General features: G+C 40.4%; 1 protein-coding gene, 1 long non-coding RNA gene and 1 other non-coding gene across 3 annotated transcripts in view; 1 reads left to right on the forward strand and 2 right to left on the reverse strand.

Annotated features, from left to right (window-relative positions):
* The window catches only part of LOC131709380 (zinc finger protein 79-like), a 237,825-nt gene that overhangs the window by 139,666 nt on the left and 79,926 nt on the right, over positions 1-18,233 (forward strand). The gene's annotated exons all lie outside the window — the stretch shown is intronic.
* LOC131709402 (uncharacterized) lies at positions 1,761-4,208 on the reverse strand. The gene is made up of 4 exons (XR_009311500.1): positions 4,079-4,208; positions 3,428-3,544; positions 2,305-2,346; positions 1,761-1,876 (listed from the first exon to the last, which is right to left on the reverse strand). It is a non-coding gene; the product is annotated as an uncharacterized LOC131709402 (long non-coding RNA).
* Positions 17,557-17,628, reverse strand: trnat-cgu (transfer RNA threonine (anticodon CGU)). The gene has a single exon. It is a non-coding gene; the product is annotated as a tRNA-Thr (tRNA).

Genomic DNA, 18,233 nt, shown 5'->3' on the forward strand with positions numbered 1-18,233 from the left:
ATATAGTCCCCACTTAGATGGTGCAGAACGACGCGAGTCCCCACTTAGATGGTGCAGAACGACGCGAGTCCCCACTTAGATGGTACAGAACGACGCGAGTCCCCACTTAGATGGTACAGAACGACGCGAGTCCCCACTTAGATGGTACAGAACGACGCGAGTCCCCACTTAGATGGTACAGAACGACGCGAGTCCCCACTTAGATGGTACAGAACGACGCAAGTCCCCACTTAGATGGTGCAGAACGACGCGAGTCCCCACTTAGATGGTACAGAACGACGCGAGTCCCCACTTAGATGGTACAGAACGACGCGAGTCTCCACTTAGATGGTACAGAACGACGCGAGTCCCCACTTAGATGGTGCAGAGCAACTCTCACACACCAGTGTGTGTGTAAATATTGTATTAATCAGCCTTGTTAATTAATAAAGGAAAGCTGCTAATTAGAGAAATAATGATTTTGTGATAGTAGTGTTAGTTCCATGCCTTATTGGGTTCATAATTCTTTGTAGATTGTAATGGAGTTCCTACATGGATAGGACAGAATGACGCACGATTTTGTAAATGCTATTTATACATTTGAATATGTTATTTTGTATATCGGGACATAGTTCTATTAATATATTTAAAAGTTATACTGTATATTTATAGTAATAATTATCATTTATTTATTAAAAATTATAAGAATATTTGGTACACATTCAGATATTTAGTATGATTAAAATCTTAGAAATAATCTTCTAGTTACAATTGAACAATTACAAAAAAAACCCTTAAGAAACTGCCATTTGTAAATGTTCTAATCAGTTCCAAGGATAGTTATCTAGAATGCAGGACTTTAAACCTGCTAAATGCTAATTGTAAGAAACCCAATGGGTGTGAAGAGCAGGGCTCTGAGTGGCTGCAGGCTCAGACACAGTCCCACTGCAGTCTGGGCAGGTCCCCACTTTATAGGGTAGATGTGGTTCAAGTCCCCACTTGGCTGATTTTTTTTTTTTTTAAAAATATTTGCACAAATATTATCAACATACAGCTTAAAACATAATTTTCTATGTCTGTGTCGCTTCATGGAAATGTTGGGAATCTATGGTCCCCCACTTGGTTGGTGGAGAATCATAGTTCCCACTTAGTAATATAGACGTGTCTGTGTGTCTGTACTGTGTGTGTGTGTATTGTGTGTCTTTGTGTGTGTGTATGTGTCTGTACTGTCTGTATTGTGTGTGTGTATTGTGTGTGTGTCAGTGTGTCTGCTGTGTGTCTGTACTGTATGTGTGTCAGTGTGTCTGTGCTGTGTGTCTGTACTGTATGTGTGTCAGTGTGTCTGTGCTGTGTGTGTGTCAGTATGTCTGTGCTGTGTGTCTGTACTGTATGTGTGTCAGTGTGTCTGTGCTGTGTGTCTGTACTGTATGTGTGTCAGTGTGTCTGTGCTGTGTGTCTGTACTGTGTGTGTGTCAGTGTGTCTGTGCTGTGTGTCTGTACTGGGTGTGTGTCTGTACTGTATGTGGGTCAGTGTGTCTCTGCTGTGTGTCTGTACTGTATGTGTGTCAGTGTGTCTGTGCTGTGTGTCTGTGCTGTATGTGTGTCAGTGTGTCTGTGCTGTGTGTCTGTACTGTATGTGTGTCAGTGTGTCTGTGCTGTGTGTCTGTACTGTATGTGTGTCAGTGTGTCTGTGCTGTGTGTCTGTGTGCATAACCAGTGGAACAGGCCCCGCCCCCAGCCCTGCTGAATTCCACAGAATAAGAAGCAGAGACACAGAGAGGGAAGATGTTTCCTATTTTATTTGTTTCTAGACTACATTAGAGGAATTGCAGTTCCAACAAGAAGCCTCTGCTTTTAAACAGGCGAGCGATTCTCCTCCTCTACTGCGCGCCTTCTCCTGAAAAAAAAACAAAACACCACAAGCTTGAAATAGAAGAATAACACTGATACATTATAAAATGCATTTAAGTAGAGGAGATTATATGGAGCGAATGGCCTCTTCTGGCTGGTATTATTATTATTTATTTCTTAGCAGACGCAAAAACGTAAACATTATAAACTACATTCAAATACAAAGTCACATGAAGTCAGACCCCAGGCAAGTCTGTTACAAGGATCTGCCCGCTTCCTAGAAAATATTTACATTTCTACTGATGGAGTCGCCTGCCTCGCTGAAGCCACGTTGCTGCTGTTTGTCAAAATGTTCACAATGAAGAATGTTACAGTTGCAGGGATGATGTCACTGAAACAGCTGGAGCAACATGTGTTGACTGAGAACTGCATTTAAAAAAAAGAACAAAAACCCGGACACTTTAAAAGACGTACCTTCACCCTGTGCGACTGGAGGAAGAATCAGGATAATGGGACCTTTTGACGCAGATGAAAAGAAATACAAAGAGCTGTGAGGGCTATGTGGAGAAAAACTGCACTACAAATTCATATGCATATTTTTTATAATTATTTTCGTGTTTTCAAAATGGAAAATCCACCAAACGAAGATAGTCTTAAACAAAACAAAACAAAAATTCTTAAGTTTATTTATTTCAAATGTTCTTACCTTATTTGTTAATTTGCCAGACACACACACACACACACACACACACACACACACACACACACACACACACACAGAGACACACACACACACACAGACACAGACACACACACACAGACACACACACACACAGAGACACACACACAGACAGACACACACACACACACAGACACACAGAGACACACACACACACACAGACACACACACACACACGGACACACACACACACACACACACACACAGACACACACACACACACAGACACACACACACAGACACACACACACACACACACACACACACACACACAGTAATAACAGTCAATAAAAACATCTTTATGCTTATTTTCTAAACACGGCGCAGTGGTTACAATTTAAACACTATTAAGTGTTTAAAAACTAAACACTTTGTTTGAATATGTAAAAAATAAAGTTTAAATTATACACCTGTTCAGACAGCACCTGTGAAACCTCACAGCTCTACCTCTCTGGACTACATGACACCCAAACTTGCATGTTCATTAACTCCCACTTATCTGCCTCCTGCCTTGCTGCTCCCTGCTATTGCTCCTAGTTAGATCTGAATATAAATCCTGTATTTGAATTCACCTGCACTGGAACTGGATATCTGCAGTAGTATTTTGTATAGCGGCTGCTCCTCTACTGCACTTCCAGCTCTCCTATCTGATCCTGCTCATAACTGGAACTGGATATCTGCAGTAGTATTTTGTATAGCGGCTGTTCCTCTACTGCACTTCTAGCACTCCTATCTGATCCTGCTCATAACTGGAACTGGATATCTGCAGTAGTATTTTGTATAGCTCTTTAATCAACAGATTTGGGGTCTGTGTGGAATGCAGGTCTGCTGTAGATTTAAACACTTTAAATGACGTACCTCTTCCCTCAGGCAGCACTGCGGGTTCATTGCCAGCTTCTCTTTTGCCTCTAAAATAATCTGCTATATTCAAGGTCGGTAGCTTATTCGGAGCTACGAAAAAAAACGTCTCCACAGCTGAAACAAAGCAAGAAAACGTGTCAGCACTGTTCTGGAGAGTTCGACAACACATTCCTACAGGTCACACTCACACTAGTCACAAAAGTACAAATCAAAGGCCTTTTGTAGAAGAGAAACAGCAATACTAAACTACTATAGTGCTAAAACTATAGGTAAAGATATCATATTAACTGTAGTTTTTATACAGTAAACACTATAATGGAAACTGCATTGAAATAGTACTACCATAGTAAAAGAAATAGGAACATGATGGTACAGTGTTGGATTACATTATAGATACCACGGTTGTGAAACTACTTTTAGAAATCTAATAAAGTCCCGTAGGATTCCCATGGTGGTGCTACAGTAGGCTGTTGCATTATAGTACCATTAATAGCGCATGATGGTACTGGAGCAATCTAGGTAAAGTCCCTGCTTGCTTGCTTGCTTGCTCAAGGGTACAGCAGCAGCAGAGCTACCCTGCAGAAACATCTTGGATCAATGTGCAATTCTTTGAAAGAATATAGAAAGAGATGGTAGGATTGTACTCACAGCTGCAGAGGAAAGCCAGGGCGGAAATTAGCACCAGAGTCTTCATCTTGTCTGCTGGTCTCGGGCTGTTCAAGTCGGTGAAGTCAGAGCAGAGAAGCAACCGTATTTATACAGGAATGGGGCTCTGAAGTGAACTCTGTTATCATAATTGTTTGCAAGAATTTGCATAAAAGACAAAATATCTGCAACATTGCATCAATGAGACAGGTGACCTCACCAGCATATCTCATCATGTAAATACTGTATGCGAAGCGGGCTGATGTTTGTCATAGAATTGCCTGGGGTCTGACTTCATGTGACTTTATATTTGAATGTAGTTTATAATGTATACCAGCGAGAAGATGCCATTCGCTCAATATAATCTCTATTTCAATGCATTTTATAATTTACTCTTATTCTTATTATTATTACTCATTTAATTGGCTTACTGGAAAAGAATTCCGTTGAGGGTTTCTGTGATGTCATAAACTACAAGTCAGTTTGCTTGAGTCGCTTAAAACAGTGTTTCTCAACCCTGGTCATGGGGACCCCACTGTCTGTCTGTCTGTGTCTCTGCTGGTTTTTGTACCAACTAAGGAACTGCTTTCAATGACTTAATTGAAGCATTAATTGAAAACAATTTGCATAATCAGAGCTTTTTAATAACTTTTTATTTAGCAAAACTATTTTAAAAATGTCAGCAAACCGTTTAGTCAAATGGAGTGTTTTTCAATGAAGTAATTGAGAACAGCTCCTCAGTTGGGAGAAAAACCAGCAGAAACACAGACAGGCAGACAGGGGGGTTCCCACGACCAGGGTCAGGAAAATACTGCTTCTATACGTTATAAAATGCACTTCTCATAAGAGAATTCATTCATTCAGTGTTCAGACTCCTCACTGTTTAACTCTTTTCTCATTTCTTTCAACTGTTTTACTCATACCTGCACTGTAAAAATAGCACTAGGAAACAAATACTTTGTTAAAATAAGCCATACTTGTAAATTGTATAAAATCGAATACATTAGTAGTCTTTTTGATTTTTTCCCTATGGCAAAAATAAATCTGTTAAGGGAAAGGTTTCATCTGGGTTCTTAAATACCTAGATTGGAAGGTAAAGTTTGGAGAACTTTCATTTAGAATTCTGTAAAGAACCAAAAAAGTCCTGTGTAGGGGACAAGCCAAAGAACTATAAAAAGTTCTTCTAGGAACTGATTGTTCTTAGAGTGACATTTGAAGTACATAGTAGTCATACAGTGTAGTAGCCCATTTATTAAACAGCTGCAATGCTTGTCAGTGTCGGGGCATTACAGCACTCTTTTGTTTAACTTTTGTCAACTTTTCAAATACGACCGGTTTCAAATCATCAGTGCTGCTATCTATTCTTAATAATGCCGCGGAACTCTCACAATGCTGTATTTAAATTAGTAGTATTGCGGCTCTCTTCATCAACATTTATTTTATTTTTTATACTTTGTGAATTGTTGTAATGAGAAAGCAGACTGCTCTTTCTTTGCACTGCCACTAAGCCAGTTTAGTACATCTACCCCTTAGAGCAATTTAGTTTTTGCATCTCTGCCTCAGGTCTGTTCAACTTTGGCAACCAAATGAGTCCTTCAGTGAGTCTGTGCTGCTGTCTGAGCAAATTAAGGGAGGCCACGTGAACCGCTCAGAGAAAAAATATCAATCCATTGACTATCGATATGTGAGATATTTTTATTAATTTATTTTAAATGAAGTAATAATTAGAATGTGGTGTGTTTCTAAGACAATATTGTGCTGGTGCTTTGTACGTTATTGCCTCTTTTTTTCCTGCAGTGTGAGACAGTTTATCTGATTGTCCAGCTGTAGAAAAGCTAGCTCTTCTATTAGTTCCAAGTAGATTCAGCCATTTAATTTACTAAAATGCAGTGAGCTCTTCACACCCTTCCCCCTCCCTTGATAGTGTTGTTTGATGTAGCACTGGTTGGTTAGTTGGGGGCAGAGGAACAATTAGCAGTTCAGAAGTTTGTTTTCTTTGTCCTAGCACAAAACACAAATAAATACAGTGCATAAGAAACTTGTTGGTTGTTACACTCTTCGAGTTATATTAAAAGGTATTTTAAAAGGTGACCCCATCCCACAAATTATTTTGAAGCAAATATAAGTAACATACTAAGGGTATATTTTCTTTGGTTTACTTCTATTATATAGTTATTTTGTGAAACATTTTAGTAAATTATACAGCTGTATTTATCCTCCTCTAACCTCCTTGAGTCCTCACAGTGGATAACAGCAGCGCAAAAGCACCTGCACCACTTTCACTGAAATTAAATTGACACTATATATTTATTTTGATTAACAATAATAAATCAAACATAAATAGTTTATTTTTACCATTATATATTTTTTATAATTATCTCAGCGTTTTATTCTCGCCAGGGAATCTGTCTCGGAATACGTTTAAAAACGTCATTTTGTGTTTGCATTTAATGAACCAAGTAGTCTTGAGTAGCGTCAATTAAAAAAATAAAAAGTTGATTTACAGTTGCCTTTCAGTTTCATACGGCTTTGCCTTGTCCGGGAGCTTTGCAACCATTTCTAGGTTGTGTTATTCAGGTACTGGAACTGCAATTAAAAAAATACACATTCTCATCGCTTGAGCTCAATGGCTGAATCTACTTGGAACTAATAGAAGAGCTAGCTTTTCTACAGCTGGACAATCAGATAAACTGTCTCGCACTGCAGGAAAAAAAGAGGCGATAACGTACAAAGCACCAGCACAATATTGTCTTAGGAACACACCACATTCAACACTATCATGGGAGGGGGAAGGGTGTGAAGAGGTCATTGCATTTTAGTAAATTAAATGGCTTCATCTACTTGGAACTAATAGAAGAGCTAGCTTTTCTACAGCTGGACAATCAGATAAACTGTCTCGCACTGCAGGAAAAAAAGAGGCGATAACGTACAAAGCACCAGCACAATATTGCAATAAAACTATCTCACATCTCATGGATTGATATTTTTTCTCTGACCGGTTCACGTGGCCTCCCTTAATTTGCTCAGACAGCAGCAGAGACTCACTGAAGGACTCATTTGGTTGCCAAAGTTGAACAGACCTGAGGCAGAGATGCAAAAACTAAATTGCTCTAAGGGGTAGATGTACTAAACTGGCTTAGTCGCAGTGCAAAGAAAGAGCAGTCTGCTTTCTCATTACAACAATTCACAAAGTATAAAAAATAAAATAAATGTTGATGAAGAGAGCCGCAATACTACTAATTCAAATACAGCATTGTGAGAGTTCCACGGCATTATTAAGAATAAATAGCAGCACTGATGATCTGAAACCGGTCGTATTTGAAAAGTTGACAAAAGTTAAACAAAAGAGTGCTGTAATGCCCCGACACTGACAAGCATTGCAGCTGTTTAATAAATCCTACAGATGTCAGGACTGCCCAGTCCCTGACCACATTCCGGCGCCTCCTTAAGACTCACCTCTTCAAACAGCACCTGTAGAACTCCTCTGTTGTATCCTGGGACACTATCACCCTTCATTTAAATATGCTTTATTTTGCTCTTATCTGCCCCCTATTTTACTGCATTTAAACCTGTACCTCAGAATATTGTAATCTACCAAGTGTTTAATCTGTAGTATTTTGTACTTAATCATACCCTGATGTAACTATCACTATTTAATCATATCCTGATGTAACTATCACTATTATCTGCTGTATTATTGAATTGTGGTTTGTCACACTTGAGAATTATTGTATTTCTTGTTCTTATTGTATGACTTATATTGTAACACTTGAATGTATTTGTATTTGCTTGCGATTGTAAGTCGCCCTGGATAAGGGCGTCTGCTAAGAAATAAATAATAATAATAATAATAAATGGGCTACTACTCTGTATGACTACTATGTACTTCAAATGTCACTCTAAGAACAATCAGTTCCTCTCAGAACTTTTTATAGTTCTTTGGCTTGTCCCCTACACAGGACTTTTTTGGTTCTTTACAGAATTCTAAATGAAAGTTCTCCAAACTTTACCTTCCAATCGAGGTATTTAAGAACCCAGATGAAACCTCTCCCTTAACATATTTATTTTTGCCATAGGGAAAAAATCAAAAAGACTACTAATGTATTCGATTTTATACAATTTACAAGTATGGCTTATTTTAACAAAATATTTGTTTCCTAGTGCTATTTTTACAGTGCAGGTATGAGTAAAACAGTTGAAAGAAATGAGAAAAGAGTTAAACAGTGAGGAGTCTGAACACTGAATGAATGAATTCTCTTATGAGAAGTGCATTTTATAACGCATAGAAGCAGTATTTTCCTGACCCTGGTCGTGGGATCCCCCCCTGTCTGCCTGTCTGTGTTTCTGCTGGTTTTTGTTCCAGCTGAGGAGCTGTTCTCAATTACTTCATTGAAAAACACTCCATTTGACTAAACAATTTGCTGACATTTTTAAAATAATTTTGCTGAATAAAAAGTTATTAAAAAGCTCTGATTATGCAAATTGTTTTCAATTAATGCTTCAATTAAGTCATTGAAAGCAGTTCCTTAGTTGGTACAAAAACCAGCAGAGACACAGACAGACAGACAGTGGGGTCCCCATGACCAGGGTTGAGAAACACTGTTTTAAGCGACTCAAGCAAACGGACTTGTATTTTATGACATCACAGAAACCCTCAACGGAATTATTTTCCAGTAAGCCAATTAAATGAGTAATAATAAGAATAAGAGTAAATTATAAAATGCATTGAAATAGAGATTATATTGAGCGAATGGCATCTTCTCGCTGGTATACATTATAAACTACATTCAAATATAAAGTCACATGAAGTCAGACCCCAGGCAATTCTATGACAAACATCAGCCCGCTTCGCATGCAGTATTTACATGATGAGATATGCTGGTGAGGTCACCTGTCTCATTGATGCAATGTTGCAGATATTTTGTCTTTTATGCAAATTCTTGCAAACAATTATGATAACAGAGTTCGCTTCAGAGCCCCATTCCTGTATAAATACGGTTGCTTCTCTGCTCTGACTTCACCGACTTGAACAGCCCAAGACCAGCAGACAAGATGAAGACTCTGGTGCTAATTTCCGCCCTGGCTTTCCTCTGCAGCTGTGAGTACAATCCTACCATCTCTTTCTATATTCTTTCAAAGAATTGCACATTGATCCAAGATGTTTCTGCAGGGTAGCTCTGCTGCTGCTGTACCCTTGAGCAAGCAAGCAAGCAGGGACTTTACCTAGATTGCTCCAGTACCATCATGCGCTATTAATGGTGCTATAATGCAACAGCCTACTGTAGCACCACCATGGGAATCCTACGGGACTTTATTTGATTTCTAAAAGTAGTTTCACAACCGTGGTATCTATAATGTAATCCAACACTGTACCATCATGTTCCTATTTCTTTTACTATGGTAGTACTATTTCAATGCGGTTTCCATTATAGTGTTTACTGTATAAAAACTACAGTTAATATGATATCTTTACCTATAGTTTTAGCACTATAGTAGTTTAGTATTGCTGTTTCTCTTCTCCAAACGGCCTTTGATTTGTACTTTTGTGACTAGTGTGAGTGTGACCTGTAGGAATGTGTTGTCGAACTCTCCAGAACAGTGCTGACAAGTTTTCTTGCTTTGTTTCAGCTGTGGAGACGTTTTTTTTTGTAGCTCCGAATAAGCTACCGAGCTATAATATAGCAGATTATTTTAGAGGCAAAAGAGAAGCTGGCAATGAACCCGCAGTGCTGCCTGAGGGAAGAGGTACGTCATTTAAAGTGTTTAAATCTACAGGAGACCTGCATTCCACACAGACCCCAAATCTGTTGATTAAAGAGCTATACAAAATACTACTGCAGATATCCAGTTCCAGTTATGAGCAGGATCAGATAGGAGTGCTGGAAGTGCAGTAGAGGAGCAGCCGCTATACAAAATACTACTGCAGATATCCAGTTCCAGTGCAGTTGAATTCAAATACAGGATTTATATTCAGATCTAACTAGGAGCAATAGCAGGGAGCAGCAAGGCAGGAGGCAGATAAGTGGGAGTTAATGAACATGCAAGTTTGGGTGTCATGTAGTCCAGAGAGGTAGAGCTGTGAGGTTTTACAGGTGCTGTCTGAACAGGTGTATAATTTAAACTTTATTTTTTACATATTCAAACAAAGTGTTTAGTTTTTAAACACTTAATAGTGTTTAAATTGTAACCACTGTGCCGTGTTTAGAAAATAAGCATCAAGATGTTTTTATTGACTGTTATTATTGTGTGTGTGTGTGTGTGTGTGTGTGTGTGTGTGTCTGTGTGTGTGTGTGTCTGTGTTTGTGTCTGTGTGTTTGTGTCTGTGTGTGTGTGTGTGTGTCTGTGTGTGTGTGTGTGTGTGTCTCCGTGTGTGTGTGTGTGTGTGTGTGTGTGTGTGTCTGTGTGTCTGTGTCTGTGTGTGTGTGTGTGCGTGTGTGTGTGTGTGTGTGTGTGTCTGTGTGTGTGTGTGTGTCTGTCTGGCAAATTAACAAATAAGGCAAGAACATTTGAAATAAATAAACTTAAGAATTTTTTGTTTTGTTTTGTTTAAGACTATCTTCGTTTGGTGGATTTTCCATTTTGAAAACACGAAAATAATTATTAAAAATATGCATATGAATTTGTAGTGCAGTTTTTCTCCACATTGCCCTCACAGCTCTTTGTATTTCTTTTCATCTGCGTCAAAAGGTCCCATTATCCTGATTCTTCCTCCAGTCGCACAGGGTGAAGGTACGTCTTTTAAAGTGTCCGGGTTTTTGTTCTTTTTTTTAAATGCAGTTCTCAGTCCCCACATGTTGCTCCAGCTGTTTCAGTGACATCATCCCTGCAACTGTAACATTCTTCATTGTGAACATTTTGACAAACAGCAGCAACGTGGCTTCAGCGAGGCAGGCGACTCCATCAGTAGAAATGTAAATATTTTCTAGGAAGCGGGCAGATCCTTGTAACAGACTTGCCTGGGGTCTGACTTCATGTGACTTTGTATTTGAATGTAGTTTATAATGTATACGTTTATGCGTCTGCTAAGAAATAAATAATAATAATACCAGCCAGAAGACGCCATTCGCTCCATCTAATCTCCTCTACTTAAATGCATTTTATAATGTATCAGTGTTATTCTTCTATTTCAAGCTTGTGGTGTTTTTTTTTTTTTCAGGAGAAGGCGTGCAGTAGAGGAGGAGAATCGCTCGCCTGTTTAAAAGCAGAGGCTTCTTGTTGGAACTGCAATTCCTCTAATGTAGTCTAGAAACAAATAAAATAGGAAACATCTTCCCTCTCTGTGTCTCTGCTTCTTATTCTGTAGAATTCAGCAGGGCTGGGGGCGGGGCCTGTTCCATTGGTTATGCACACAGACACACAGCACAGACACACTGACACACATACAGCACAGATACACAGCACAGACACACTGACACACATACAGTGCAGACACACAGCACAGACACACTGACACACACACAGTACAGACACACAGCACAGACACACTGACACACATACAGTACAGACACACAGCACAGACACACTGACACACATACAGCACAGACACACAGCACAGACACACTGACACACATACAGTACAGACACACAGCACAGAAACACTGACACACATACAGTGCAGACACACAGCACAGACACACTGACACACACACAGTACAGACACACAGCACAGACACACTGACACACACACAGTACAGACACACAGCACAGACACACTGACACACATACAGTACAGACACACAGCACAGACACACTGACACACACACAGCACAGACACACAGCACAGACACACTGACACACATACAGTACAGATACACAGCACAGACACACTGACACACATACAGTACAGACACACAGCACAGACACACTGACGCACACACAGCACAGACACACAGCACAGACACACTGACGCACATACAGTACAGACACACAGCACAGACACACTGACACACATACAGTACAGACACACAGCACAGACACACTGACACACATACAGTACAGATACACAGAACAGACACACTGACACACATACAGTACAGACACACAGCACAGACACACTGACACACATACAGTACAGACACACAGCACAGACACACTGACACACATACAGTACAGATACACAGCACAGACACACTGACACACACACAGCACAGATACAGCACAGACACACTGACACACATAGAGCACAGACACACAGCACAGACACACTGACATACATACAGCACAGACACACAGCACAGACACACTGACACACATACAGTACAGACGCACAGCACAGATACACAGCACAGACACACTGACACACATAGAGCACAGACACACAGCACAGACACACTGACACACATACAGTACAGATACACAGCACAGACACACTGACACACATACAGTACAGACACACAGCACAGACACACTGACACACATAGAGCACAGACACACAGCACAGACACACTGACACACTTACAGCACAGACACACTGACACACATACAGTACAGACACACAGCACAGACACACTGACACACATACAGTACAGACACACAGCACAGACACACTGACACACATACAGTACAGACACACAGCACAGACACACTGACACACATACAGTACAGACACACAGCACAGACACACTGACACACATACAGCACAGACACACAGCACAGACACACTGACACACATACCGTACAGATACACAGCACTGACACACATACAGTACAGACAGACAGCACAGACACACTGACACACATACAGTACAGACACACAGCACAGACACACTGACACACATACAGTACAGACACACAGCACAGACACACTGACACACATACAGTACAGACACACAGCACAGACACACTGACACACATACAGTACAGACACACAGCACAGACACATGAATTAGCTTCTCAGCATCAGGCAATGATAAAAAGACCTAATCTTGGCAATGTTACATAAATAATAAAAGGACACTTTAGTGGTATTGTGAATATGACCCTCAAATCATAAATCAGAATCAATTACAAATCCCAGGTTTCTGGCTTTGGAATTTATATTTGAATTATATTTACCTAAATTAGTTTTTATAGAATTTACCAACTCCAATTTCTGCTCCAACTACAGTTACCTGAATTTAACTGCAAAAAATGTTGGGACATCCAGCTTTCCACCTCCAACAGACATGCAATTAGGGTGGAGACAACTGATATATCCCCAGGTTTCACAGAGATGTAAAGTTGTGTGTCGTCAGCATCACAGTGAAGATGTACATGGTGTTTATGGATAATCATGCCCAATGGTAGCATGTATAAGGAGAATAGTAAGGGGCCAAGAATGGAGCCCTGGGGTCACCACAGGAGATAGTGGATAATTGTGATACAGAGTCTGCTATTGAAACAAAATTCTGCCTGTCCATAAGATATGACCAGTCTAAAACAGTTCCTGAAAGCCCTATCCAACTTTCAAGGCGATCAGTTAAACTAGCATGATCAATAGTATCCGGGTTTCTGCTGACATTGGTAAAGTGAAGAAGAAACGCTTTTAATGTTTAATGTTCACTTTTAATATGCTTTGTCTCACACCATGGATCATGCTAGGGAAATGAGACCAAATTTGGGCAAGGAAATTACATAAGCTAGCTGTATATCTGTGCTGTATGAAGTCATTTATTTGCTTAGAAACTAACATCTCTGTGCCATGCCAGCTCAAAAAAAAACAAGATCTCCGATGCCATGAAAGCTCAGCTCAGCTCAGAAAATAATATCTACACTGATGCCAGCTCAGAACACCAACAGCTGAGACCTGTGTGTGAGGTCACTGATGTGTGTGAGATCACTGATGTGTGTGAGGTCACTGAGGTGTGTGAGATCACTGAGGTGTGTGAGATCACTGAGGTGTGTGAGATCACGGAGGTGTGTGAGATCACGGAGGTGTGTGAGATCACTGAGGTGTGTGAGATCACGGAGGTGTGTGAGATCACTGAGGTGTGTGAGATCACGGAGGTGTGTGAGATCATTGAGGTGTGTGAGGTCACTGAGGTGTGTGAGGTCACTGAGGTGTGTGAGATCACGGAGGTGTGTGAGATCATTGAGGTGTGTGAGGTCACTGAGGTGTGTGAGGTCACTGAGGTGTGTGAGATCACCGATGTGTGTGAGATCACGGAGGTGTGTGAAGTCACTGATAGCTAAATATTTAAATAAATCTTAAATCTCTCTTAAGTAGATTTAACATTTAGCTAAATATTTAAATACATCTTAAATCTCTTAACTAGATTTAACATTTAGCTAAATATTTAAATACATAACATTTAGTTAAATATTTAACTTGCCTCTAACATAACATAATTGTACCTGTGTGTGTGTGTCTCAGTTTGTTTGTCTCAGTGTGTGTTTGTGTCTCAGTGTGTATTTTGTGTATCAGCCTCCACACAAAGCCGAGCGCAGTGCGGTATACTGTAATGATGCTCCAGTCAGTCTGACCGGACTGCACCTGAACCATCTTAAAAACACGAAGCCTCCAATAAGCTCATTTGTAAAAGTTAGTAAAGAATGGCGCTATATAATCTAAGGAAGCTGAATGTGAACTCCTAGCTGGAGCAACGAGAGAGGGAGAGAGGGGGCGGGGCAGAGAAGGAGGCGGAGACGCTGCTAGGCAACCGGCTCCTGAACATTCCACTCCGCTGAGCAGAGACCGTTAGGATTTAAAAATGCCAAAGTTCCGAGCGGCGTCAGGCGCTTCGTTTAATTAACACACCGTTGCTGACATTTTAATTTTGAAGATAACCATATTTTAAATACTCAAATAGCACTGTATTAAAAAATACTTGCTTTGACCAACTAAAAGCTATGACCAGCAATTATAAGCGAGATTAAATATAAGTGCTTGACGCGCACTGACATTTAGGGACACACACACAAATAATAATAATAAACATGTTTTGCTTAAATGTATTGTTGAATGTCTACAGATCTTTTGGTTACTTCTTTCTTACATAACACGTGTGCAGTTTAATTCTTTTGCATCAACACAATTAAAATGGTTAACGTTTTATTTATTTATTTATTTATTTTAGCTGCCTGCTCGCATGCTCCTCAGAAGGCGCTGAGCTGCCTCTCCGCACACTGCGTGTCGTTTTGAAGCGCTGTGTTTAAGATATTTTCATGTTTGAACTCCTGGCTCCCTGTTAAAATGCAGTCTGTCCTGCCATCAGTTCCCCTGCATCCTGATAAAACGGGCACAACATGGATTTTTTAAAAACATTGTCAAACTTAAACCAGGGGAAATCTTTTAGCCACTGTTGGTTGAACTTGTATTTTACAAAACTGTGAACACGCTGCAACTATGCTTTTGAAGCACTTGAGTTCAAGACTCACTTCATATCAAGGACAGAGGCTCATGGGAGTTGTAGTCTAATCTGTTGGGCCAATGTGTTCAGCTTCGGGAGTTTAGAATGAAGACTACAGAGCGCGTCCGCGTCCACGAGAAGCGCCGCGCACAGCAGTGCGAATCTGGAAGAGAGACTTCAGCGTTAGTCTAGACAGGTCCGTGTAACGAGCGCGCTGCAGGGTATGCGATAATCGAGTGAGGGGAAATGAACAATTAAAATTAACCCTTTAAGGTACAGGTTACTACTACTACAACCCCCCCCCCCCCCCCCGAGAATTATACCAAATCATTATTACAACGAAGTGCACCAATTCAAACGTACGGACAGGTTGGATGCGGGCGTTTAAGTTTGTCAGTTTTTCTCCTCTTGAGTCACTCTCCAATATTAATTGGATACCATTTGAACAACAAACAGCGAAGAAAAAAAAGTTAACTATTAGTTTGGTTAAGAAAGATATTAATAGGTTTTTAAAAGACATTATTTATTTCTTAGCAGACGCCCTTATCCAGGGCAACTTACAATCGCAAGCAAATACAAATACATTTCAAGTGTTACAATACAAGTAATACAATAAAAGCAAGAAATACAATAACTTTTGTTCAAGTGTGACAAACCACAATTCAATACAGCAGATAATAGTGATAGTTACATCAGGATATGATTAAATAGTGATAGTTACATCAGGATGTGATTAAGTACAAAATACTACAGGTTAAACACTTGGCAGATTACAGTATTCTGAAGTACAGGATTAAATGCAGTAAAATAGGGGGCAGATAAGAGCAAAATAAAGCACATTTAAATGAAGGGTGATAGTGTCCCAGGATACAACAGAGGAGTTCTACAGGTGCTGTTTGAAGAGGTGAGTCTTAAGGAGGCGCCGGAATGTGGTCAGGGACTGGGCAGTCCTGACATCTGTAGGAAGGTCATTCCACCACTGCGGAGCAAGGGTGGAGAAGGAGCGGGCTCGGGAGGCAGGGGAGCGTAGCGGAGGTAGAGCCAGTCTTCTAGTGCAGGCGGAGCGGAGAGGTCGAGTGGGGGTGTAGGGAGAGATGAGGGTCTGGAGGTAGCTGGGTGCAGACTGGTCAAGGCATCTGTAGGCTAGTACAAGAGTCTTGAACTGGATGCGAGCGGTGATCAGGAGCCAGTGGAGCGAGCGGAGTAGTGGAGTAGCGTGGGCGAAGCGAGGCAGAGAGAACACCAGGCGGGCAGCAGAGTTCTGGATGAGCTGGAGCGGACGGGTGGCGGACGCAGGGAGGCCGGCCATATATATAATCTACTAGACAATTACTGTGAAGTGAAGGTGGCATTGTCATATGGTTTACATTATTGTTAATGTGCTTGAGATTTTTAAAACAATTACAAATAAAAACTTGTAAAGATTATTTTTGGTATATCATTGCTTGGTTTCTCCTGGATAAAAGAGTTTGTGTGGGAACCAACCACTCGACGTCCTTGTCCTCAATAAACACAAGGTGGCGCAGTCAAATTATTAACATAAATGTAGCTATATGTATATAAAGACCTGCTACACAAGCAACCAACCGTTTGCTAAACTATTTAAGGACCAAGCGTTTTTTTGGCTGTATTTGACTCTCTTCCTATAACAATGCACAAAAAATCAATTTGTTACAGTCTCATCTTGGAGTGGGTGTCCTTGTTTTCAGGACACTCTGGGGAACGTTATAACTTCTCTTAAATAATCTGTCAAAGCCGTCTGGCAAGGCAAGTTGTGGCTTTCAATTTGAAATTTCAGTATGATGTGGTGTTGACACAATCTCGGTCCTTAAAGGGTTAAGAGCCAAACACACTGACCAATTGCGCCACAGGAATTTTCTGCGGGATACGAGGTAAAAAATCACTCGCCTTGACAGGTTGCATTCCTGAAACTGACAGCTCGGCACCGTTGGTTGTTCTTGATAGGAAATGGTGTTGTTGGAGTCGGGGTATAGCTCAGCGGTAGAGCATTTAACAGCTGATCAAGAGATCCCCGGTTCAAATCCGAATACCCCCATTTTTATTTAAATTAAAATACAAGTTGCATTATAGAATTTTTCATTTCAACTGCAAAGGTACAAACAAGTAACAAATAGTGTTTTAAAGACAGCAACAAGGTACAGACGAGGATTGAACCCGTGATCTTCGGTTTACGAGACCGACGCCTTACCACTTGGCCACCGCACCCTTCATGACTGCAAATGAAATCGGAAGCTTGGACTCTATTGAGAAGGCTGCCCGGAAAGAGAATCTGCCTGGAAACCAACCTTACAGTTAACAGCTGAATGCCAAGGATGGGCAAAATAGTCTCGGAAACTCTTTAAATACAAAACATTGGTCTCCATATTTATTTAAAATACAAATAGAAAATAGGTTGCCAGACATGTATTTTAAATAGAAATTAGTAAATATTATTTTGCAAATAGTATTTTTTTTAAAACACTTGACACCATCATCTACCGGCTGTAGTATACACCCATTTTTTATTTATTATTTTCATTATTATGAACTGAAAGTTTCAGTACTGCCTCAGTCCACAAGCCTGTCAGTAACCGTATTTTGATCCAAAAGAACTGGTACTTCTATACCTCAAGACTCCCCTCTTCAGACAGCACCTGTAGAACTCCTATTTTCCCTCTGGACACTTTATCACTCTTCCTTAATGTGCTTTACTTGCTCTTATCTGCTCCCTATTTTACTGCATTTACTGCACTGTAATCTGCCACAAGTGTTATTCAATCTGTAGTATTTTGCATTTAATCCTATCCTGGTGTAACTATCACTGACACTGT

The sequence above is a fragment of the Acipenser ruthenus genome, chromosome 43 (assembly GCF_902713425.1).
Source record: "Acipenser ruthenus chromosome 43, fAciRut3.2 maternal haplotype, whole genome shotgun sequence".
NCBI classification, from domain to species: Eukaryota; Metazoa; Chordata; class Actinopteri; order Acipenseriformes; family Acipenseridae; genus Acipenser; species Acipenser ruthenus.